The sequence below is a fragment of the Squalius cephalus genome (assembly GCF_949319135.1).
Source record: "Squalius cephalus genome assembly, chromosome: 3".
In the NCBI taxonomy this organism is placed as follows: domain Eukaryota; kingdom Metazoa; phylum Chordata; class Actinopteri; order Cypriniformes; family Leuciscidae; genus Squalius; species Squalius cephalus.
Window position 1 is genome coordinate 42,546,918 of NC_137124.1, and position 27,089 is coordinate 42,574,006.

The 27,089-nt window shown below is 36.6% G+C and overlaps 1 protein-coding gene and 1 long non-coding RNA gene across 4 annotated transcripts in view; one reads left to right on the forward strand and one right to left on the reverse strand.

The window, feature by feature from the left end:
- Window positions 1–27,089, forward strand: part of col25a1 (collagen type XXV alpha 1 chain) — a 1,104,568-nt gene that overhangs the window by 205,805 nt on the left and 871,674 nt on the right. The window lies entirely within an intron of this gene.
- LOC307155588 lies at window positions 18,421–24,137 on the reverse strand. 3 transcript variants are annotated; one of them, XR_013820526.1, is made up of 7 exons: window positions 23,202–23,416; window positions 22,996–23,052; window positions 22,665–22,752; window positions 22,185–22,255; window positions 21,908–22,004; window positions 20,917–21,007; window positions 18,466–18,515 (listed from the first exon to the last, which is right to left on the reverse strand). It is a non-coding gene; the product is annotated as an uncharacterized lncRNA (long non-coding RNA). The 3 variants fall into 3 exon arrangements; XR_013820525.1 differs by having other exon boundaries at window positions 18,421–18,515; window positions 22,996–24,137; XR_013820527.1 differs by having other exon boundaries at window positions 22,678–22,752; window positions 22,996–23,416.

Here is a 27,089-nt window from a genome sequence, read left to right on the forward strand (position 1 = left end):
TAAGCATCACAATGCAATTTTCTGAAAAAATGGAAAAACAATGTGCAGAAGTGAATAATGCATTATTTACAAACTTAGGCCTACAAATGGCTGAACCAAAGAAACAGACGAGTTTGAATGTCACATTTTCATCTTCAAGTGGACGATCACTTCTTTGAGTACGACTCATTTTCTGCAACTGAGGGCTTGTGGTTCTGACACTGTAGTATTTGAAGTCTGTATGATTAACATATTTGTATCCATGTTTGAATATATGTATTATAATTTGCATAGAAATGCATTAGAATTCCGTTGACTTCTCAGTTTACATTTCAAATCTTTGTCTATATCCTCATCAAGCTGGACATGAGTGTCCATTTTTATCGTCTTGTCTGTCGTCACTATACAGCACTCTATGAGTTACATTGAACCTGAGATTAGAAGAAGCCCAACACAACTTACAGTGAGCAAAGTTCAATCAAAAAGTAACTGATATAGTTATTTGCAGCAATAAAGCAACCTGTGAGTATTAGAGGGTATGTTGTATATTTGTAATTGTGGTTTATTTAAACCTAGGGTATTTCCCATAACCGTGTCTATTGTGGTCATGCTAACATGCACTCTCTTCACCTCTGTTGCAAAGATTTAAGGAAATTAGAAGTTGTGCAAAATATTGTATGCCAGGACAACTAAGACAAGTGACTTGCAGCTTTACTAAAAAACAATAATAAAAAAAAACATTTTTACACGAATGTAAACCCCATTTTAACCCCCATTTTAAATATTTTGTCTAAAATGTTGTCAAAAAAATAAATTCATTAACGAAAACTATGACGAAAAATGTACGTTGACGACCTTTTTTCCCCTGACTTATGCTGGGTACACACCAAAAGATTTTTTACATCTTATAAGATTTTCAAAATGTGATAGACCACAAACATAAGGACAAAAACAAAAACAAACATTTTGCTCCTATAGTGTGTGGTGTGCCATGATACCAAAGACAGCACACCACACACGAACAGATTTTCAACCAGAGTCTCGACTGTGACCACAGGAAATCTCGCAAAATCTTGCGAGACGTCAGAATAAGCATGGTGGACAATATGCAGGAAGAAATTGCGATGATAGTGTTTGGAAAGGTTTTACATGACACGTTGTATAAACATTTGTGCTGTTGCCACAAATCAACAAGCTGATCCTCCATCTCTGCTGTCCACATCAATTTCACTTTGTGCTGTGCCATGACCTCGCTTTCTGACTGGATATTGTTTCGTTTCACGTGATAATCTCCAGAGTGTGCGTGCGTTTGTCCTCTGGGTTCCCCCCACACATCAGGATTTCTGATCGTAAATATTAAACATGTTGAATATTTACGATTAGCGATCAGGGCGGTTTCGACGTTCTTCCGATCAGGTTCGAACACTCTTAAAGGGATACTTCAGGATTTAGCATTAAGCTTTGTATTAGTAGAAAACCTGTAGTATTTTCGAATTACCATGCTTTCCACCCTCATATCCCCCTGAGACGAGAGATTTATGTATTTTTTGTCTGGAAAAAATCCTCCGATGACGCAAAAATCGTCATTTTGTGTCATCGGAGGATTTTCTGTCCAGAGGCTAAAGACTACAGCCAGTAGAAGGAGCTGTTCCGCATGTTTTCAACCCGCCCATAGAGGGTGGGATCTCACTCACAGAATGTACACAGTGTCAGCTTTGGAAGCTAAGCTAGCAGGCTCTAGAAAACTGAGTAGTAGGAGAAAGCTGAATAGTAGGGGTTACCATCCTCCTTTTCCCGGACTTGTCCGGCGGGCGAGATCATTCAAAATGTCCGGGATTCAGCTTTTGCGTTCTGCGGTCGCCATTCATTGTTTACATGCAGCACACCTTTTGTTTCAATCTAGCTCAATTCATTCCAATTGGTGAGTCTGTATGTAGTGTTTACATGAACGCTAAACAAGTGATCGGTTGATGTGCGTTTTACCATTGCTAAGAAAATTCCCGCTCCTCCGTGAGAGATGCGAGACCCGGCGCATCTCAGTAATGACGCCACCGGCCTCGCGCCGTTACCCCGCGGCCGTCAGCCTCGTCCTGCTTGCCACAGTAAACATAATGAATGGCGACTGTAAAACGCAAAAGCCGAATCCCGGACATTTTGGGCTATCTCGAAATCACGGGCAAACTCCTCACGGAGACTCACTAAGTTAGTAGCCTAACCTTCTTGTTGTTTTCCACTGCGCTCTCTAACCGGTAGGCGTGGCCTCCTAGGGCAGCGAAGCAAGTGCATTCTGGGAGTTGTTGTCTTTCATCCACATAAGCCAAAAATACATTTTCTGGCTTTTCTCAGGCTAGAAAGCTCCGAATTCAAAAATTTCTTCACATTTCTTCTACATAAATGACCTATTTTAAATACACATTCATCTTTCCAGAGGTGAAGTATCCCTTTAACACACCTCACACCAAGGGAAAATCGCAGTTAAACATATTTATTACCAAAGTACTTATAGTGCACTTTTTAGAAATATGTTAAAAGTATGCTTGTTTTTAATTATTAATAAAGTGCAAATAAATACACTTTTAAAAAACAAACTGAATTTTCACTTCAAGTATATTTTTCTAAAATATATTTTTCTAAAATATACTAAAGTACAATTATTTTAAAGCGTGTTAAAAGTTTTATAGTGAAAATAGGTAAAAGCATGATGCTAATATACTTTTAATATATTTAAAGATATAGTAAAATTTTTGTTAGTATATTTGTATACTAGTATGTTAGTAACTAGTAACATATTTGTATGTTAGTATACTATTGAAAAAGGGAATATATTTCAAATACAATAAAGTATACTTTTTTTTCCACTAGGGGAGTAATGCGAGGTACTGCTGATATTTACACTATACACCATGACGCACTAAGCTACTTCTGACGTCACAAGTTGGAAAAGTAGACTGCATATATGGCCATTTGGCCGGAAGCTGGAATTTTACTTTGTAACATGTTAAATATGAATATTTTTCTTACACAAACTCATCGCTTTGCTTCAGAAGGCCTTTATTAACCCCCCTGAGCCATGTGGAGTTCGTTTATGATGGATGGATTCACTTTCGCCAAAGATCCACTAATGCCAAAGTAATTTTAGAATTTATTCAAAAGAATGTTGTGGTCAATAAATGCAACACTTAGGTCCAATAACACTAATAGAGAGATATAACCACATCCTTGCAGATTCCATTTCTTTCTAAAAAGGATCACAGTTGTGAGGATACTGCCTTTTCTAGTATTTTTGACAGAAAAGGTAGATTTGAGAATGGGCTGTAATTAATTAATTATTTAGGATCAAGTTGCGGTGCAAGTAAATAATTTCATAAAATCATTACTGCTGTGCTGTTTGGAAACGTCTGAAGGTGAAGCTTTATTCAGTGTATCAAATAAATACTTCGAGTTGTGTTTGTTCTTTTCTAAGAGAGTCGAAAGGTAAGCAGATCTATCAGTTTTTATGGCCTTTCTGTATGCCATAACACTTTCCTTCCACAAAATGCAAAATACCTCTAGTTTTGTTTTCTTCCTGCTACGCTACATTTTTCGGGCTACTTTCTTGAGGGCCAGAGTATGCTCGACATACCACGGTGTCTGATTATTAGCGCATAGGAGCAACCATGTCTAAAGTGCTGGAAAAGAGACAGTTTCCAATAGTTTCGGTTGCAACATCGAGTTCTTCTAAGCTATCTGGTGTGCCGAGTTGTAGAAACTGATCAGGAAGATCCATTATTTATAAAGCAATCTTTAGTGGTAGAAGTGATAGTTCTGCCATATTTGTAACAGAAGGTTTGTTTTGCAGCCTTGGCTAAATGGAGTATACACAAGACTAGATAATGAACTGAGATGTCATCGCTCTGCTGCTGAATTTCAACATCGATTCCATGAGACAATATTATATCTAAAGTATGATTGCAACAATGAGTGGGTCTTGACACGTGTTGTCTAACTCCATTAGAATGTCTGTAAATGCCAATCCCAATGCATCTTTTTCATTGTCTGCATATTAAAATTACCAACAATTAAAACCTTGTCTGCAGCCAGTACTAATTCTGATAAAAAAATCAGCAAATTCGTTAAAGTCTGTATGGTGCCCTGGTGACCTGTATACAGTAGCCAGTACAAATGTCAAATGGGATTTATCCCTTACACTGGATAATTACATAAAGCACCATCACTTCAAAAGTATTTTACTTGAAACTAGACCTCTGAGTAATACTGGAAATATTACTTTAAATTACAGTAACACTCCTTTCAGATGAGGCTTATGTTTATAAGGGGTAGACTCAAGTAATGTAATCGTCTTTAGCTAGGTTTCTGTCAAACACAGCACATCTACTGTAGGTTATGATCTGACTGATCATATCATTAACAAAAAGTGCTTTTGTAGAAAGGGATCTAATATTCAGCAAACCGAGCTTCATCATTTGTTCATCTGTATTATATTTGTGTTTTATTTGTTGAACATCAATTAAATTTTTTTTTACCTTTTAAATGGGTTTGGGTTGAGAACAGACACAGTCTCTACATGATGATATCTAGGTGAAAGTGTCTCTATGTGTTGGGATTTATCTGACTTCTGTGATGTAAGGTGGCTAGCAGATGGTCGGTTTTGCCAGAATGTCTGCTTCCTGACCTGGGCCGCAGTTATTCAAGTTTCAACTCTAAAGCCATATTACTAGAGAGAAGAGCGGCAGGAGGGATGAAGACCATCTCTTTTCAACAGGTCAGGTCTGCCTCAAAAACTTTTTCAATTGTCTATGAACCCAATGTTATTATGAGTACACTACTTCTACAGCCAGTCATTGAGTGACGACAGTCTGCTATGTATCTCATCACTCCAACGAACAGGAAGGGGGCCAGAAGATATTACAGTGTCTGACATCGTACTTGCAAGTTCACACACCTCTTTAATGTTATTTTTAATGATTTCTGACTGGTGAAGTCGGACATCATTAGTGCTAACATGAATAATAATCTTAGAATATTTACGTTTAACATTAGCAGCATTTTTAAATTTGCTTTGATGTCAGGTGCTCTGGCTCCTGGTAAACATGTGACTATGGTGGCTGGTGTCTCTATTTTCATATTCCGTACAAAAGAATCGCCAATAACTAGTGCACTTTCAACATGTTTCTCAGTGGTTGCGTCACTGAGTGGGGAGAACCTGTTTGATGTTCTAATCGGAACACAACAGCAGCGTTCTGAAATCTTCTCTGTCAGGCTGACAATTTCCCTGCATTTATCACTTGTGAAATCATTGCTGACAGAGAAGGCTACGCTAAACATATGGTAGGCAGTGCAAGTGACAATAACAGGAGATGAAGCCATGACTCACCATGTTTGTTGAATTATCCCAACTTACCACAGTTGTTTGATGACCTCGTAAAAAAGGAGCTAGCGAGAGAAAAGAAGGCAGTAAGCATGACAATTTAACAGTCTAGTGAAATGCTAATGCGTTGTGCTAGCGATAGCGATTAGATTAAAAGCTAGCGATGTCAGATTAATGTGATATCACCATATATCTGATATTGTCTAATATTGCATGAGTAAGTTATTCTTAGCAATATAAACAACAAGGAATTATAGTAAACAGAGATTAACAATAAAGCTACAAAAACAAACCACTCAGCAGCGAGGCAGACAGGAACCGGAAACAATTAGACTCAAAATAAATGTGAATGATATCTAAGTTGTTGTTTTTTTATACCTTATTGGAATCGAAATTAGTAATTGATAAGAATCAGAATAGATAAAATTCAAATGATACCCAACCCTATTCCTTACCACTATCTTTTTATTATTTGTTTAATAATTTTAATAGAAACCGGAATCGGAACCAAGATATATCAAAGATATAGCATACTCTAATTTTCTAATTTTGGGTCAACGACGTTAACTTCACATTATCATAACTTTTGAACAACTAAGAATCTGACTAAATTTGAAGGCAGAGTAGTGAAATCTTAAAATAATATATTGAATGTGATCAGCTTGAGGGTAAGTTTTTTTTTTTTCGTTTTTTTTTTCTAGGATTTAAAAGAGTTACAACTAAAAGAAAAGTGAAATTTTGAACTGGTGGTGGCACTATTGAGTTTGACCTAGAGACCCCCAAAGTTGGTCAGATTCAAGATCACCTGCTAAATTTCATAATTTTCATATGTATGGTTCATATGGCTGCCTTAAACAGCCGTCAGGGAAGAATAATAATAAAGATGAATGAAAAAGAAACCGACAGATACAATAGAGGATACACGCCTTTAGTGCTTGGCCCCTAATATGAAAACCAATCATTACAATAGGGGCTATACACCTTCTGTGCTTGGACCCTGATATGTAGAAAACTAATAGAAACACTACTGTGTTCAAATTTTGTCATAAATAACCTCATATTCCTTATGCATTCCCTTAAAATTATCATGAAGATTTAAACATGGGTCCCTGGGAAATTGCAAAATTGTTTTAGGCTGAGCAAAAGTACCTTACATTATCACTCTGTTATTATAGTCAGGACTCAGAAAGGGGTGTCCAATCTTGTTAAATGACTTTTGACTGTATGGAAGTCTCTGATACATAAATCTGCAAACAGTTGATCACTGATCAAAGCTTTTCATTTGTATTCCATTTGGCTTCAAGTTTACATTTCTCCTCACTAAATCCAGGGTGAAATTATATGCAACAAATTATTGACTGCTAAGACATTTACAATAGTAAGACTTCAATCAAGTGTTTGTACAAAAGAAATATGAGAAAAAGATACAGTATTAAAGTGCAGAAGAGACAATCAAAACAGTTAATAAAAAAATAAATAAAATAAAAAACTTCAGAGGAAAAACAATTAATGAAATTTGTTCCATGGATCTGCTCCACTCCTGGAGCTAGTTACTCTACTGTAGGACAGCCAGAACATGAGGATTCATAGTAATGACTGTCCATATCAAAGAATTTTCCAGTGAATTAACCATGCAATGGCTGCAAATTAGTTTTCCGAATCCATAATTCATTCAGTTAGATCTGTAAAACTATTTATTTTCAAGACATTTTCTTTTGTTGTGCATTCAAATCCTCTAACAATGCAGATAAATTTAATCCTTTTAAGAACATTCTTTTTTAGGGAGTATAGATTGATCTCTGTGTTTCAACAGCCTTGATCACAGTCAGATGAAAGAGGAAAGATGGGAGACATAATATTTGGATGATTTGCTGAAAATAAAACCCCATCAACTATCAATTACAGACCTCTTACAGAGAGGATAGTAAGCCATTCATGATACATGGTATGTTTGAATAAGGGTCAGATGGGGATCGTTTGTGAATAAACTGTAGTTTGTTTCTCTAGCTTCAACAAAGTAAACAATCATTGTAGCCATTAAGTTTAGGTTATCTTTTGTAGCAAGAAAATCTCAAATCAAAAAACAGTGTGTTGAAGCAACTAGTGGGGCAAAAGCTTTTATCTGCTGGACTACACCAGAGTGGCCCAGTTTATTTTCTTTGATATCGTAGAACGGTCCATGATCCATCACTCCAAAAATATCCTTTGCAGTTGTAGTGGTGTAGCTTATCACAAAACAAAAAGTCCTCTTGTTCTTCCTAAATCCATTCATAGTGATATTTTTGAAATGTCTGTTGACTAATCTATCTGGATAGTGAAGTAATTTGTGCACAGCACACTGTTCTTTGATGTCTTCAAACATGCATGAGATGCGACTTGACTGTGTCATTTGAAAGCGGTGTCCAATCTTGTTAAATTATTTTTAGCGCAATTTTCCACCGGACAAAATTGCGATTGTTAACTCATGATTTCTGTTCTGTCTGTGCGCACCAATCTTGTACTTCTATCTACTCCTCAACCAGACCACCTAGAGACTTCGGGTTTTCGGCATTATGTTAAGGAAGGTCTAATCTCGGGAACGCACAAAAAAAAATAAAAAAAATAAAAAAAAAAATACAGGAAAAGATTTACTATCTCTTAGTGTTGTGATCCCATGAGGTCAGAAAATTGCGCTAAAACACTCACCGAGTTTTTATTACTTGTTTAAGTTAGACTTCTCCAACAATTTTAGTAACACATGGTAAAATTAAAGTTTCCCCTATATTGTGCGTTTATTTCTGTTTGGAAGTTTTCTCAACTACATGGAGCTTCTTATCCACAACATTCTGTGTACAAGCCAATTCTTTTGCTTTTCGCTCAAAAAATGAAAAAATTAGAATATTACTGTCATCAACTTAAGATTTTTTTTGAGTTTGGTGTTTATTGGCTGACAGTTAGATGGGCGGGCAAGATACAAAATTTCCATGTAGTTGCAGAGGCGGTGGTGAAATGACTGATAGATCAGCGACACACATTATGTTCAGCAGGGTTTCACCAAGAAAAATGTAAATTTAGATTTAGGGTCCAATTCTCACGAATGACTAACTATTAACTATGACTTTTGCCTCAAACTTATAATTACTGCTGATTAATAGTTAGTAAGGTAGTTGTTAAGTTTAGGTATTGGTTATGATCAGGGATGTAGAATATTGTCATACAGAATAAGGCATTATAATATGCTTTATACTATAATACTAATAAACAGCTGATATCCTAGTAATATACATGATAATAAGCAACTAGTTAATAGTGAGAATTGGACCCTAAACTAAAGTGTTACCATTACTTTTTTTAGAATTTTAGCATGCTATTTTATTTAAAATAATGTATTAATTATAAAATTAATAAATTATGGGAATATATTTAAATTCATTTTAAGTTATCTCACTGCCACTGAGGCCCCTAGTTGCCGCTGCCACCCGTTTGAGAACCACTGTTCTAGGCTTATTTTCAATTATGTAAACAGCGTTGAAACTGCCGTCACATCACTGTTTTTCATCTGCACAAACAAATGACCTGTACAAAGTACAATGGCTGTTGTACTCTACAACAGCTGTTCTGCTTGCTATTGCATTTACAAACAAATGTACAACACCTATCAGATAAGGATTCTAGGACAACTAACAGACACCTCAAGCGTGGGAAGGACAAGACTTTACAATAGTCCACAGCCAGTTTCTGCCCTGCACCCATCTTGAGATTAGGCCTAAGTCAAGACACCTTCATATAGCACTTTTAACAATATAGATCAGGGGTGGGCAAACTTTTTGGCTCAAGGGCCACACTTGGTTTTAAAATTTGACAGAGGGTAGCAGATTATGAAAGCAGATTATGAAACACGATCTCATGAAAGTGCGTATCTATGCCACGAATTTTATTTCTCGTGCCATTTATACACCAAAAATGTTTTTTTGCGTGCATATGCTACGCACTGTAAACCCCTTGGTTAGGATTAGGGGTGCGGAGTGTGTGCCTATTACACGCCATAAAGTGCTCATCATATGCTCATATGCACTCTAAAAACTGCTGGGTTGTGTTAACCCAATTTTGGGTCAAATATGGACTAACCCAACGTTGGGTTAAAAAATGCAATTTAAAAATGGACAAATTGCATTTTGGACAAAATCAAAAATGGACAAAAATGCAATTTAAAAATGGACAAATTGCATTGGTTACATTAAAAATGTAAACCAACGGCTGGGTTTGTCCATTTTTAAATTGAATTTTTATCCCAACATTGCGTTAGTCCATATTTGACCCAACATTGGGTTAACACAACCCAGCATTTTTTAGAGTGTGAGATCGGGCTGAGCAAACACATTTACGTTGTGGCAACGTCTGTGCGAAATTCAACAACTAAACTAAAACGCAGTAGTGTGGACGGGCCTGAGAGACGACATTCTGACAATACATTTTTTATGCTAGATATCCCCCATTTAGCATGTTATGTTTTGAGGTTAATTTTTAATTAGTCAGATGTTATTTAATTATAGCCTATACTTTTTAAATATTGTTTATCCTTATTATTATTTAATGGGCCTAACAGTAGATTAGAAACAAAACACCTGCAAGTGTACACTTAGAAGAGTAAAAATGACAGAAGGTTACGTTAATTCAACTTTATTAAAACTGCATATGGCAATCAATTTGCACTTCCAAAAGTCATACATTTGTGGAAAAAAAACGAAATAAACGAATATACAAATTTATTTTAAGAATAATAAAATAAAACATAAAAAGCAAAGGCAGATCAGAACATTTAATGAACAAAACCGGGTTCTGTAACGTTATGGCAGACGGGAGCGTAGTCGAAAGCCGGGCAATAAAGGTCGGTAAATGGAATCAGTCAGGATACAATACACAAATCCAGAGGAGCAAAGAAACTAAATAGCAGACAAATCAAAGGAAAAACTAAACAGGTGTGCAAGCGGTTACTAAACATTTTTTTTCTCTGTGAGTTTCCAAAAAAGGAAAAAAACATTGCGCTTAAGTCGCTGTCTGTTTGGTTTCCATGGTGACGCGTCATTGCTTGTTACGTGACACACCGCAGCCACAACAGCGCTGAATGAATGATGATCTGCTTTTATGTCATTTTTCCTTTTTTACATTTGTTAGCTATGGCATGAAATATCTGATATTCCGATTGTCAAATATGCAACGCAATATAACGCAAAGTATTGCAAGAAAAAGGCAAAATGAATGCGATCTTTAAGACAATTTTTTAAATACTCGACGGGCCGGATTAAACAGCCTAACGGGCCATATGTGGCCCGCGGGCCGTAGTTTGGCCACCCCTGATATAGATTGTTTCAAAGCAGCTTTACAGTGATAATAGGAAATTAAACTGAGATTGTTTTGGCTTTACAGCAGCTCTAGAATAAAGTTATTGTCCAGCTAAAGTTAGTTTTGATTGATTCACTTCCGTCGCAACGATCATTAATGAGTTATTAACTTCCCAGATAGCACACGTACGTCGGGCCGACGTTGGCCCGATGTGCAAAGTTCTATCGGCACGATGTCGCTCAGAGATCGTTTGCTCATCGGCAATATGTCGCCTCGACGTCGGCCTTTGATTGCAAATTATCTCCGGCCGATGTTTGAACGATGCAAAGCTGTAAATCTTTTGGCAGCTCTGCATGGGTTTTATAGGACCTTTATTTATATAGGTCGGACCTTTCGGGCTACTCCTTACATTAGACACCACCCAGCAAACACAAAAACGTTGCAAAAACGTTTTTTTCACGTCGTGAAAAAGTTGTCACAACGTTTTTATCCTACGTATTTAATACGACAGATGTCGGGTTTTTTAAACGTTATAAACACGTATTTTCACAACGTGGCTGAAACATTTTTAAACGTTATAAACACGTATTTTCACAACGTGGCTGAAACATTTTTAAAACGTTATAAACACGTATTTTCACAACGTGGCTGAAACATTTTTTAAACGTTATAAACACGTATTTTCACAACGTGGCTGAAACTTTTTTTAACGTTATAAATACGTATTTTCACACCATTGATGAAATATTTTGTAAAAAAACGTTGTTTTTTAACGTTGCTTCGACGATATGCGTCATGTTCAACATTTTCAAAATGTCAAATATCACGTCTCATGTGGTACTTTTTTTCCTATTGGTTTTTACCACGTTCACCCGAAAAATTCACTGAAAGAACGTGTTAATCACTAAAACCTGAGATGTTTCCATCCTTGGATGTAGCCTGTAAGTGTTTGCAACTGCTGCCACGTCCGTCTTCAAAGAATCCAGTGTGAAGAGTAATCGATCCAGTGGGCTATAAACACAATTCTTTCTGGGACCCGTTAAAAACATTGAAAAATCACTGGACACAAAACATAAAAGTTAATCAAATTCTTTAGAATTTATTGATTAATAACACAATATGATTGATATATGATTAATTTTAATTAATGAGTGCATTTCTGTAATGTATTACTAATTCTAGAATAAATAATGATACAATCTATTATATATATATATATATATATATATATATATATATATATATATATATATATATATAACATTTATGATTATTATCAGTTGTACGGCTTCATATTTTTGTGGAAACTATGATACAGTTTTCAGTAAGAGCAACATTTATTTTAAACATAATTTTTTAAAAACAATTTAAAAGTTTTTACTGCAACTTTTGATCAAATTAATCTATCTTTTCTGTATAAACATTTTTTTCAAAACAATAAATCTTTAAAATATTGAAAATGTTTATAAAACAGAACAATGGCCAATTATAACCACATTAGAAAACAGTAAAGGGATAGTTCACACAAAAATGTAAATTCTGTCATTAATTACCTACCCTCATGTCGCTCCAAACCCATAAGACTTTTGTGGAGAACACAAATGAAGATATTTTTAACAGATACCTTATGTGCGCATACAATTACATCTTTATTCACAAATTATGTATCTCCAACGCATGTTGCGCCATGAGATCGCTGGCTCTCTCGCCAACACAACACTGATGAATCGTGGTGCTCCGTGAACACGTGTCAGAGACGTATATTTTGTGAATAAAGATGCAATGGGTTTTTTTGCACACACACAGCATTTACTTCACTTCATAAAGTTGAGGTTAAACCACTGGAGTCATATTGATTATTGTTATAATGTCTTTACTACCTTTCTGAAGCTTGAAAGTTGTAGTTGCATAAACTGTGAAATGGAGGGCCAGAAAGCTCTGATTTCATTAAAAAGATCTACATTTGTGTTTCAAAGATGAACGAAAGTCTTACAGGTTTGCAACGACATGAAGGTGAGTGATGAAAATCTTTGGTTAAATTTGACGCATTAGGTGAATCAGTTCCTCAGGGGCACGAGTATCTCTTCCTGATCTCTGATCTGCTCCTTCCTTCCACCATCCCAATCCTGGATTATTGAGCCACAACAGAAGTTTCCACTTGGAATGCTTTAGCCTGGCTGTTTTTTCTCCAGCATCTAAAGTGAGAAAGAAAACAATAACCAAAATGTAAATGTAAAAAAACAATGGTTGTCCAAAATGTGAAGTATACACTTGAGTTTTCCCTCTACATACTTGTGGAAGATTTCAGTCATAAATAAATTGTAAATGTTTGCTTGATTAGACATTACCTGTCTAGAGATGTTATGTTTATGCTGAAATATAATATTGGTTTGTGTTTTAAAATCACCTATCACATGTCATTTTGTAGCGAACTGTCTCATGTGATAAAGTTTTGTGCTTCAGAATTTCCGATAACATAGTGAGTTTTTAGGGAGCGAATGTTTCAGTGCACTGTAAGGATTTTGTGATAAAGACGGCCACTGACTACTGAGATAGAGACCTGAGTGATATGCACCCAGAGTTATGCACCTTGATTAGCTTGTTCAGGTGTGCTGGACTAGGTTGGAGTAAAGCTCTGCATGTAAGTGGACCTTGAGAGACAATGTTGAGATCTCCTGCAATATGTTCTGAACTTACAACACTGGGACACCTGAACACTGGAACACTGAGACCAAAGTCCTGCAGAGTTTCTGGTGATCCTGGATCAGCTGCTCAGGTCTGCTTAATTGGGTTTGGAGATAAACTCTGTGATCAGAACTAGATGGCAAACAATACTGTAAAGGGGAGAAGACAAACAATATTATTTTGTTGTAAATAATTTGTTCTCTGTTCATCTGCTTCAGTATGCATCATGAATAAGCGGTAGGCTATATATCGTTAGCCTCATAGCACAATTGCCTAAGTCATTTTTTGTTTCTTCTGGTTTTCCAAAGACATTGAAATATTACTTATAGGCAATTATGCTATGAGGCTAACGATATTTAATTTGATATTTTAATAAGACTGTTTTACTACATTAATACTAACTACAAACCTGATAAAAATGACTGGGCAGTGGAGGAAAGCCTTAGTTTGCCCTCCAGGTGGGCGTAATGGTGCGACGTGACGTCACATGATAACTATGAATTAACCATACAGTGCATACTTTTATATAAATAAATTAGCTTATTCCCATTCATCCATTGACCAATTGTCAGCAAAACCTTTACAAAAATATCTCATCTACACATAAGTGATTAAAAGCCCAAACTTACAGCTCAAGTCTAGTCAACCTAACGTTACCTCTAACGTTAACTAGCTAAAGTTAGTTAGATGCTAACGGACTTTTTCGAAGACACTAAACCATTTCTATTAAGTAAATATTCAACGAAAGCGAGTGATTTACATGAAAGAAAGTCTCAGAAACATTTGTATGTACTATTTGTGTAATTTTATGTACTAAACTTACCTTAAAGTTGTTAAAACAACAGTGATAGACGGAGTTTCGCTGATTGTCGGTTGAGCTGCTGCCTCGTTTCCATGGTAACGCCCTCCGCTCCAGTTCAAATGCGGCTTGAATGTTCAGCGCGCGCACCCATTAAAATATGTAAAAGTCACGCAGCATTTACGTTTAGATTGATGGAATGATTTATTTGATAATCAGCTAAAATATCATGAAACCTGATATATTATTAAGTGGATAGTAGGCCTGTGGCCATCGCAAACTGTAAATTGAATGAAAATATCCCATACACAAAATAAATATATTTTCAGTATTTTGGAATATATGCAAATATTTGAAATTGGCCCAATAAATATATTTCACACTTAACATCATATATTTTTGTTATATTTCAGAATATATTTCAATGTATTTTTTTCTGTATGGGTCCCCAAAAGTGTCAAAATATATGTGGCATATATTACAAATACATTGAAATATATTCTGAAATATAACAAAAATATATGATGTTAAGTGTGAAATATATTTATTGGGCCAATTTCAAATATTTGCATATATTCCAAAATATATACTGAAAATTTATTTCAAATATATTTCTTTTGTGTATGGGATGAAAGCATTAAAAATGTAAAACAATGTTTCAAATCATATATAATAGGCTACATTATAACATAATATATGTCTACCTTTAGAAATGGTAAACGAGGTAAACGAAAATAGCAAAAACTACATGATATAATTATGAACATATTTTCATAAAGTATGTCAATCATCATTAGAGCGTCACCCGCAGGCTGCATGAATGCAAGGACATTAACATTTTTCCAAAAGTTTATAGGCTATTAAATGAGAAGAGACGACTGAGAGTAAGCATTCACATATCACCTCTAAGTCCTTTTGATACTTGATATTCAGGCTGCCTACAGCAGTCTCGTCTGTTAGGCTACTCGATCAATGAAGAATCGCTTTAATGTTAAAATGTATTTTATACACAAACAGAACGTAGCCTACCATTGGAGATTTGGCATGGTTGTATTAATACTGTCGTGACGTTTCTTTTAAAACCTATTTCAACGTGCAGACTACGTTTTTTTAACACCTAAATAAAACGTCTCGCCAAAGTTGCATTTTGGTCTGGTTTTGTTTTCGTAGTAGACGAACGTGATATTTACGTTTTTTTGACTACCTAAAGAAAACATACCTGGTTGGTATTTTCACAACGTTTCTAAAACGTTTTATTTTGGTTACATTATTTTTTTTATTTTAGGTGTGGTTTCTTAAACGTTTTTAAAACTGCAACATTACCTAATTGCAACCAAAAAACAACGTTGTGAAACGGTAAAAACGTTTTGTGTTTGCTGGGAGAACGCACCATTGGAGATTTGGCATGGTTGTATTAATACTGTCGTGGCGTTTCTTTTAAAACCTATTTCAACGTGCAGACTACGTTATTTTAACACCTAAATAAAACGTCTCGCCAAAGTTGCATTTTGGTCTGGTTTTGTTTTCGTAGTAGACAAACGTGATATTTACGTTTTTTTGACTACCTAAAGAAAACATACCTGGTTGGTATTTTCACAACGTTTCTAAAACGTTTTATTTTGGTTACATTCTTTTTTTTATTTTAGGTGTGGTTTCTTAAACGTTTTTAAAACGTTGCACTGCAACATTACCTAATTGCAACCTAAAAACAACGTTGTGAAACGTAAAAACGTTTTGTGTTTGCTGGGACGTTAGCTAGCTAAAGTTAGTTAGATGCTAACGGACTTTTTCGAAGACACTAAACCATTTCTATTAAGTAAATATTCAACGAAAGCGAGTGATTTACATGAAAGAAAGTCTCAGAAACATTTGTATGTACTATTTGTGTAATTTTATGTACTAAACTTACCTTAAAGTTGTTAAAACAACAGTGATAGACGAAGTTTCGCTGATTGTCGGTTGAGCTGCTGCCTCGTTTCCATGGTAACGCCCTCCGCTCCAGTTCAAATGCGGCTTGAATGTTCAGCGCGCGCACCCATTAAAATACGTAAAAGTCACGCAGCATTTACATTTAGATTGATGGAATGAATTATTTGATAATCAGCTAAAATATCATGAAACCTGATATATTATTAAGTGGATAGTAGGCCTGTGGCCATCGCAAACTGTAAATTGAATGAAAATATCCCATACACAAAATAAATACATTTTCAGTATTTTGGAATATATGCAAATATTTGAAATTGGCCCAATAAATATATTTCACACTTAACATCATATATTTTTGTTATATTTCAGAATATATTTCAATGTATTTTTTTCTGTATGGGTCCCCAAAAGTGTCGAAATATATGTGGCATATATTCCAAATACATTGAAATATATTCTGAAATATTACAAAAATATATGATGTTAAGTGTGAAATATATTTATTGGGCCAATTTCAAATATTTGCATATATTCCAAAATATATACTGAAAATATATTTCAAATATATTTCTTTTGTGTATGGGATGAAAGCATTAAAAATGTAAAACAATGTTTCAAATCATATATAATAGGCTACATTATAACATAATATATGTCTACCTTTAGAAATGGTAAACGAGGTAAACGAAAATAGCAAAAACTACATGATATAATTATGAACATATTTTCATAAAGTATATCAATCATCATTAGAGCGTCACCCGCAGGCTGCATGAATGCAAGGACATTAACATTTTTCCAAAAGTTTATAGGCTATTAAATGAGAAGAGACGACTGAGAGTAAGCATTCACATATCACCTCTAAGTCCTTTTGATACTTGATATTCAGGCTGCCTACAGCGGTCTCGTCTGTTAGGCTACTCGATCAATGAAGAATCGCTTTAATGTTAAAATGTATTTTATACACAAACAGAACGTAGCCTACCATTGGAGATTTGGCATGGTTGTATTAATACTGTCGTGACGTTTCTTTTAAAACCTATTTCAACGTGCAGACTACGTTTTTTTAACACCTAAATAAAACGTCTCGCCAAAGTTGCATTTTGGTCTGGTTTTGTTTTCGTAGTAGACGAACGTGATATTTACGTTTTTTTGACTACCTAAAGAAAACATACCTGGTTGGTATTTTCACAACGTTTCTAAAACGTTTTATTTTGGTTACATTATTTTTTTTAATTTTAGGTGTGGTTTCTTAAACGTTTTTAAAACTGCAACATTACCTAATTGCAACCAAAAAAACAACGTTGTGAAACGGTAAAAACGTTTTGTGTTTGCTGGGAGAACGCACCATTGGAGATTTGGCATGGTTGTATTAATACTGTCGTGGTGCAGACTACGTTATTTTAACACCTAAATAAAACGTCTCGCCAAAGTTGCATTTTGGTCTGGTTTTGTTTTCGTAGTAGACAAACGTGATATTTACGTTTTTTTGACTACCTAAAGAAAACATACCTGGTTGGTATTTTCACAACGTTTCTAAAACGTTTTATTTTGGTTACATTCTTTTTTTTATTTTAGGTGTGGTTTCTTAAACGTTTTTAAAACGTTGCACTGCAACATTACCTAATTGTAACCTAAAAACAACGTTGTGAAACGTTGTAAAAACGTTTTGTGTTTGTTGGGCATGCGCTGCTTTCATTGACGCACGCACTTACGAACACACGCGCACACACACACACACACACACACACACAGAGAGAGAGAGAGAGCGGAGATCGCGCTGCAACACTCACTCAGCAGCACATAAACTGTAGTCAACATTGCCCTGAGACTTAAATTGATAAAATAGCTTTGATACTGAACACATGCAACTTTCATCCCTCAAAATGGCCATATTCAAGAAAAAAAGTGGAATAGTTTTACACTTCCATCTTACCTCGCACTCTTTCAACGTTAAACTGATGGAATACATGCTCTGCTTCTGTGAACAGTAAACCCCGCCTTCTATGATTTGATTGGCTATCTATTTGGATGGTCGCTGTAAGGTAGACTAGCCTAAAATGTAACTTTTAAACCTTTTTTGCCATCCTAAAAACAGTCAAGAATAGCAAGAATTTCCAATATTGAATTTCCAGTTTGGCCATTTCTAACTATTGACATACTTTTGTTATTATTGACATATAATTATAGGACTTGTCCCCCTCAATGTCTATGTACATATATACAGCCCTGGAGTTACTTGACTATCCAATATGAAAAAAGTAGGCTATACTGACATTGAAAAATATCTTCTTAATTTTGTGTGTAACTGTCTCTAGTATAATGAACAGACACAATTCAAGTTAAGACATTTTAATGACACCAGAAAAACTCCAGGAGAAAAGGGATCAAAAAGGAACAGCAACAATGTAGAGAAGGATTCTTCCTGGCAACCTGTAACAGAGTGAAAAACATTGAGAAAAAGCAGTTAGGACTAAAGCTAAGAATAAAATTGTCATTACACTGGATAATATAATTAAAAATCTAACAACAATTAAAGGTACATCAGCTGGCAAACCATTTAATAGTTTAATAGGTTTAATAGCCGGCGAGCCGTCCGTGGAGCGCTTTCAAAGGCCAGTGAAAGCATACTGTCAGTTAAGTTGTAAGTAGATGCTAACTGTTTCTCATGGGTTCGTATGGTATTTTAAATATTTACAGGGGTAAGTCTGTGATTTTATTGCCATCCGAATCCATAATGTCAGTGTTTTTTCTCACCCAACCCGCGTACATTTCTGAATTGCTTCTTTTATAAAGAACACCGCTTTCTCATAACGCAGTGAAGCAGCCCCTGCACGAGTGAATAATTGATTCTCGAGCCACCGATATCAGCAGATTCAGCAGCATCGCCACGGGCAGCACTGGGTAACGTCACACGTAAGAAGGAATATCTTTAGCAGCTTTCTAAGGTATGGTTCGGGGAACACGCCTATAAATGGTATACCTTTAGGTAAGTTATACCTTAAGAGTCTTCGTAGCACGCTAAGAGACAACGTTATCGGGAAACCCAGCCCAGGTGTTTATGAATGAGACACTGAATTAATTGGTTTTAAAAGTGTTTGAATTAATGATTCAATTGAGTATCTTTTTTTTTAAATAGACTGGAACATGTTATTCTGATGTATGTTATCGTGATCTCCATTTTAAACAAAACAAAAACGATTTTAAACCAAATAGATTCTCAGTATCCTGAATTAGGGGCCGTTCACATATCGCGTCTAAAAACGTGTGGAAAGCACTTTCTCCTTCTTTCTACAAGCGCTTGCGCTCCCGTGGCGTCTGTCGTTGCTATGCAACCATGAACTGTGTTCTCCATGATGGCGAGGAAGTATCAGCAAAGGATTAATTGATTTCTAGCCCTTGCATTAGCTTTACTACTATATATATTTATGGAGATGAGAAATAAAAACTTGCCCTGTACAGCTATGATCAGCTGTTCAGACGAGTTTTCCATGTTGTTACAGAAAGGCCAAAGCTGATCGGTTGGTTTTTGTCACATGACCTGCGTTGCGCTTGTGGCATTCTGAAAAGTTGAGATGTTTTCATCTCGCTGTGGCATATGTGCGCCTGGAAAAACGAGCACGCTGCATCGCATGTGCGTCACTTCTATTATGGTATTACCGGTGTTGTCACACTTGATTAACTGGTGGGGAAATATTGGAACGTATGACTTACAGAACAACCTAAGAACGTTTCGGGAAACACGTATTAACGATAAGGTACAGCTTAAGGTATAACTTAGGAACGACGTAGCGTTAAGAAGGTTTTGGGAAATTCAGCCCTTATCATAATTAATAACGTGTTTCCTGAAACGTTCTTAGTGTTACGCTTTTATTGAGCAGGTCATGCAATAACATAAATTAGTTATTTACACCAATAATGTGATGCGGCTGCTGGGCAATCTGGTGAGTTTTGGAGGTGGAGCATTGAAGAGAGGGGTGTGTTTGTTTGGGTTAATTCCAAATATCAACAGTGTCCAACAGCGTTTTTGAAATATCGCTTACCCCACCTTAATATCTGGCAGTTTTTTTTATGTCCATCTATAGTTGCCATCATCTGAAGTCTTCATCAAGTCAAGTCAAGTCTATTTGTATAGCACTTTTCACAATACAGATTGTATCAAAGCAGCTTCACAGTATTAAATTAAAATAATACAACAAGGTTTTTTTTCTAGTGGAAAAGGCTGATCAATAGTATTATTGATTAATTAAATTAAATTAAATATCCCCAACTGAGCAAGCCAAAGGCAACAGTGGCAAGGAACCGAAAAACTCCATCAGGTGACCTAATGGAGAAAAAAAAAAAACCTTGGGAGAACCCAGGCTCAGTCGGGGGCCAGTTCTCCTCTGGCGTTTATGAACTAGAGGTCGGATTTAACTGTAAGATTAAAAATATTATATGAATGCCTGGCTGAAGAGATGCGTCTTTAATCTAGTTTTAAACTGGGAGAGCGAAACTGAGCAACGGACAGTATCAGGAAGGCTATTCAAGAGTTTTGGAGCTAAATGTGAAAATGCTCTCCCTCCTTTGGTGGATCTGGATATCCTAGGTATGACCAAAAGCCTAGAATTTAGTGATCTTAAAGAGCGCGATGGATTACAGGGCGATAGAAGATCCGTTAAATAGACTGGAGCTAAGCCGTTTAGGGCTTTATAAGTCAGTAGCAATACCTTGTAATTCATACGGAACTTTATAGGTAACCAATGTAGTGATGTTAAAATCGGTGTTATATGATCATATTTTTCTGATCTAGTAAGAACTCTAGCGGCTGCATTTTGGACTAACTGTAGCTTACTTCGTGAGTGTTTGCATCATCTGAAGTCTTCACAAGTGAGGCTGGATCCAAACTGGAGCTGCTATAATCTCTAGTGAACTTGCTGAGCATCCTGAGATAGAAACAGGGAAGCAACAGGAGAAAGATTAGCATAGCTGCAGTTCATATTATTTCAGGCAAAAGATGATCATGTGCACTTTTTACTATTTCATCACATATTAACTGTAAAACAAGATTATGAGATGTGTTAATTGAATGCTTGGCTAAAGAGATGTGTCTTTAGTCTAGATTTAAATAGGGAGAGTGTTTCTGAGCCCCGAACATTATCAGGAAGGTTATTTATGAAAGTAAAAGAGTAGCAAAACTCGAGAGCATAAAGATGTGAATTTGAGAACTTGTCCCCTGTAAAATACAAGTCCAAAGTTGAATTTAGAGATTTGCACTCGCAGAACGTGACTTAACATAGACAGTGATATAAAAATAAATAAATGATAACTCTGTAAACACCATACTAATTAAAAATAGACTACTATGTACAGTTAAGCGTTTTCCTCACATAGAAAACTGGTAGAAAACGCTTAAAGGTCCCATGGCATGAAAATTTCACTTTATGAGGTTTTTTAACATTAATATGAGTGGCTATGGCTATGGTCCCCCAGTGGCTAGAAATTGTGATAGGTGTAAACCAAGCCCTTTCTCACGCCTTTGAGAAAATGAAAGCTGGTAATAATCATAAATGTTTCTTGAGCGTCAAATCATCATATTAGAATGATTTCTGAAGGATCATATGAAGCTGTGATGCTGAAAATTCAGTTTTGATCACAGGAATTAATTACATTTTACAATATATTCACATAGAAAACAGTTATTTAAAATTTGTTATATTATTTCACAATATTATTGTTTTTAATGCTGTCTTGGTGAACATAAGAGACTTCTTTCAAAACATAATTTTTTTACCAACACAATTAGTGTATGTTTGACATTAGTGTATGTTTGAAGTTTTACTTACTAATCATATGGTTCATAGCGCCTTAGAGATGATGATTCGAGATGATGATCCGCCCAACTCTGCTACGGTGGAGGCCAGGGCATCAAGGCTGAAGGATCTAGGAACACAACAAACCATTTGTCACAGAGCCAACAATATTATTATATAATGCCAGGTTTATTACAAGTAAGAAGCTATAGCTAAGCTATATTATATATAAGCTACAGCAGAGGTGAAATGCTTTTCTGAGATGAGTTTCTGAATCTATTTGACCTGCATCTGGGCATGGAGTACCTACTACGGCCTGAGGGAAGTAGCTTGAACTGGCAGGACAAAGGATGACTAGGGTCAGCTGCCTTCTTTGCCACTCTGTTGGAGTAAATGTGTGAGAGAGGGGGAAAGTTAATGCCTGCAGTCTTGCTACACGTCTACATAAAATAAAATAAAACGATTAGAGAGTATTGTTAGGACAAGGAACCAAACCAGCAGATAAAACAGAAGGTTAAAACAGACTCAATAAAACAAGAATAAAACATTCTCATCAAAGTGGGGTCAATGTTAAAATTCCTCAGTCTACGGTAAAAATACATTCGCTGCTGGGCTTTGGCACAAACAGCATCAGTGTGTGATTCAAAACATAGCTTACTATCCATTATTGTGCCAAGGTACTTGTATTCTTGTACTATCTCAATAGGTTGGCCATCAATGATAGTGAGGGGAAGAGGGGGGCTCTGTTTCTTAAAATCAATAATTAATTCTTTAGTTTTGGATTTCCTACCTGTATTTCCTACTTCTCCGGCAGCAGCTTTCTTCAGAAATGTTGAAGTCGTGGAGCTTTCCCTCTGTTATGGGTTATTTTGTTGCTGCTGAAATCACATACATTTTTTTTTTCAATATTTGTTTACCACTGAGCTAGTTTCAACCAATTTTCTCACTCCATGTAAGTGACGTCACTGATTACATACGTTTATGTTTATGTTTGTGTAAAATAAATTAGCTCACTTCCAAGTAAAACCTTTACAAAACCTCTCATATACACATAAGAGGTGATTAAAAGCCCAAACTTTCAAAAACAAAAGCTCAACCGAGTTAACGTTAACTTAACTTACCTCTTCTGAAAACGGTTGAGATGCTAACGGACTTTTTCCGAAGACACAAAACCATGTCTATAAAAGTAAATATTCAACATAAGCGTATCAATTACAAGTAAGAGAAGTGTCAAGAACAGTTGTGTGTATTATCCGTGTGATTTTAGAGACTAATATCACCTGAAAGCAGTGAAAACAACAGCGAGAGAGGGAGTTTTCTTGCTTACCAGTCGCAGTGGTCCCGCGGCGTTTCCATGGCAACTCTGCGCCGCGGCCGCTCCAGTGTTTGAAAGCGACTTGAAAGTTCACGCGCACAACGCGACATCGGCCTCCCGTATAGTGGGCCGACCTAAAGCCGACGTAACGGAGCTGGGAAATAGAGCACTGACTGACAAGAGATCTGCCTACGCCTGGCCGACGCCTTTGCGATGTTATAGGGAGGGAGGCCGACGCTCGATATTGGGCCAACGTCGGCCCGACGTACGTGTGCTATCTGTGTTACTGTAGGGGCCGCTAACACGACACTGTTCTAACTGAAAACCCTTAAAGGGGGGGTGAAATGCTATTTCATGCATACTGAGTTTTTTACACTGGTAAAGAGTTGGATTCCCATGCTAAACATGGACAAAGTTTCAAAAACTAAGTTGTACGTTTGAAGGAGTATTTTTGTTCCAAAAATACTCCTTCCGGTTTGTCACAAGTTTCGGAAAGTTTTTTTCGAGTATGGCTCTGTCTTACGTAAGATAGGGCGGAATTTCCTTATATGGGTCCTAAGGGCACTTCTCCGGTAAGATCGCGGCCGCGCGCGCACTCGTAGACCAGAGCAAGAGAGTGAAAGCAGTTCGCCATCAAAGCGCCCTGCCCGGCTTTTGGGAAGTCAATGTCACCAAAGAAGTGTGTTTTTGGTTGCCAGGGCAAGACAACCCTGCACAGATTCCCAAAGAACCCAGCGTTAAGGAACCCGTGGATGGAGTTTGTTTTCCTGAGCATAAACGGAGTTGTGTAAAGACTGTTGTTCCCTGCATTTCGACGATGATTGTTTTATAAACAAAGCCCAGATCTACGGATTTGCAGATCGTCTAATGCTTAAGGATCGAGCAGTCACAATGATAAAAATTCGCGGTCGTGCGTTGGAACCGGACGGTGAGTAAAACTGTTTGTTGAACAAATGTCTCTGTGTGTTGTCACTAGCTTGGCGCGTTAGCACAGCTAAGCTTCGCCCACACGGCCCGCCCCCAGCCGCTCGTTTTTTTCCGGAAAGACTCGGTACAGCCTATCTTTATGTTAAAAATTTAATAAAACAAAATACTTTTTGGAGATATGAAGGATGCAATATTACTCTATAGGTACTCAAGATTAACAGGAGATTGAGTGAAAATGAGCATTTCACCCCAAAATTCGCGGTCGTGCGTTGGAACCGGACGGTGAGTAAAACTGTTTGTTGAACAAATGTCTCTGTGTGTTGTCACTAGCTTGGCGCGTTAGCACAGCTAAGCTTCGCCCACACGGCCCGCCCCCAGCCGCTCGTTTTTTTCCGGAAAGACTCGGTACAGCCTATCTTTATGTTAAAAATTTAATAAAACAAAATACTTTTTGGAGATATGAAGGATGCAATCTTACTCTATAGGTACTCAAGATTAACAGGAGATTGAGTGAAAATGAGCATTTCACCCCCCCTTTAAGTTATCTCTGCGCAAACTTTAAAAACGAAAACGTGTGAGAACGCTGATGGTGTGCACATGTGTATTACGTGGTTAGTCTATAGGTATGCATGTTTGAATATATAGGCATGTAGTCTTTCTTTACAAACCAACCCTCAACATACGACTTGTCTGGCCTTAAAGTGTATAATACAGAATTTTTATCACTTCCGCGTTGCCACGTGAACCGGAATTATCCCGACAACGTTTTATCTGTAAAGAGCTAAAGGGAAGGGAAGGAGGCCTTCACAGGGGAGAGACTAGTTGACACTTCAGGACTGCGTTGTCGTCGTGTCCAGGCGCAGGTCCTTCATCAGATCTGGATATGGCCTGGATCTGGTGGACTGCGGTAAACCTCGGGATAAACAGAGAGACTAATAGTAGCGTAGATGCCATCCTTCTTATGATGCAAAGAGTACGTCAGGATTTATGGGATGTGTTCCCAGTTCTGGCTGACCTAATCTATGCCCTATCTATGACCTAATCTAGTTGAATTATACAAGTTTATAATGTGTTATGTGTATGCTAGGTCAAAGAGATGTGTTTTTAGTCTAGATTTGAACTGACAGAGTGTGTCTGCTTCCCAGACAATGTTGGGAAGACTGTTCCAAAGTTTTGGTGATAGAGAGGAAAAGGATCTACCATCTGCAGTTGATTTTGATATTCTTGGTATTATCCACTGGCCGGAATTTTGAGATCGCAATAGACGTGAAGGACTATAATGCGTTAAGAGCTCGCTCAAGTACTGCAGAGCTAAACCATTTAGTGCTTTGTAAAAGTAATCAGCAATATTTAAAAATGTATACGATGTTTAATAGGCAGCCAATGCAGTGTTGACAGAACGGGGCTAATATGGTCATACTTCCTGGTTCTGGTAAGAACTCTACCTGCTGCGTTTTGGACCAGCTGTAGTTTGTTTATTAACCCCCTGAGGTCGGCGGTATCGCCGGCGATACCAGCTCGCTTTTTTTTTAATCAGTGTAAAAGAAACTCATAAATACTCTGTTGACTTTGATTTTCCATAGGAGTTTCATACATCAATCGATTCTGTTAAATGTGTATTATTTTTGTGTATACTCACAATAAAAACAAAGTGTTGTGCTTTTTGCCAAATAAAGAAAAATAAACACGAAGCGAGTTCTGCCTTCTCGCTGCCAGTAAAGTCCATTCTGAAACGCGTCCGAAAATGAACTGTAGCTCAGCGAATACTCAGTCAAACAAGCATGCAGACACACAGGCATGAAGCTTGAATTCTCTTCTTTTAAATGAAGTAATTTATATAAAAAAACAAATATTCTCATCTTGTGAAATCTGTATTAAAAGAGAGCGATTCCAGTCGACCTAATTACAGCTGATTCAGATGTAATGTGACTCCGCCCACGGAGAGCGTGCGCTATTCAAACGCAAATGGCTGAGGCAATCCGCGCAATCCTGTGAACGCCCCCATCAGCTCGAGAAAACACACAAGTTTATTCAGATCATTACTTGTTTACACCGTCTTGCAGCGCTGTGAGGAATAATAATAATGGAAAATGTCCCTCAGAAGTGCTGGTATATCGAGGAGCGAGCTGAGGAATACAAGTACTTTTTTTTTCCTTCTCATGTGAATTTCTTCACGTGGGTTTCTGTTTATGAATGAATGAACGGCAGAGATGCACGCTGTTTACCACAGCTGGCAAAGACAGTTTAAATTTAAATTGCGTGTGTGAATGAATGATGATGTTTTAGCAAACTGTATTGCTATACTGAGATGAGTAAAAATCGACTGAAATATGTTGAAATAAAATGTAGGCTATTTGTATAAGCAACGTATTAAACTGCAAATTAACAATATGCCCTAATATTTTTGTCAAAAATAAAGTCATCAACTAAGATGTTAGCTGTTCCAATGTTGGCTATATTCAAACTAATGAATACATAGATAAAATGTAGGCCTATAATAATTTTTTTTTTACAAAGAAAGAGTACACTTGAAATATTGTTGAAATTGTAATTATTGTTGTAATTGTAACCTTTTTAATAAAATAGCTAAACATATTTACAAGATAGATGTAAGCAAAATCTTAAATGGTCAATATAAGTCTTCTTCTAAATATATCTTTTGTCCTTGCATTGTGGCTCAGTCAGTTTCACACCTGAATGAATGGCTCATTATGCAGAGTCATTATGCAGAGTGGGTGGGACATTGTATTCTAAGGTGTAAACCACTCCTCTTTCACGCCCCCCTCGCATATTGGCTTTCCAAGCAAAACCTGTTTTACATCAATTTAAATCAATGTATGGTTTTATGTGAACGATAAAGCAAGACTATTTTCACATAATTTTGAAGAAAATACTATAGGCAACGACATCCATTAGTCAAAAGTCTTATTGCCACATATTTAGTATGTGTTTTGTGGCCTTATTTCAAAAACT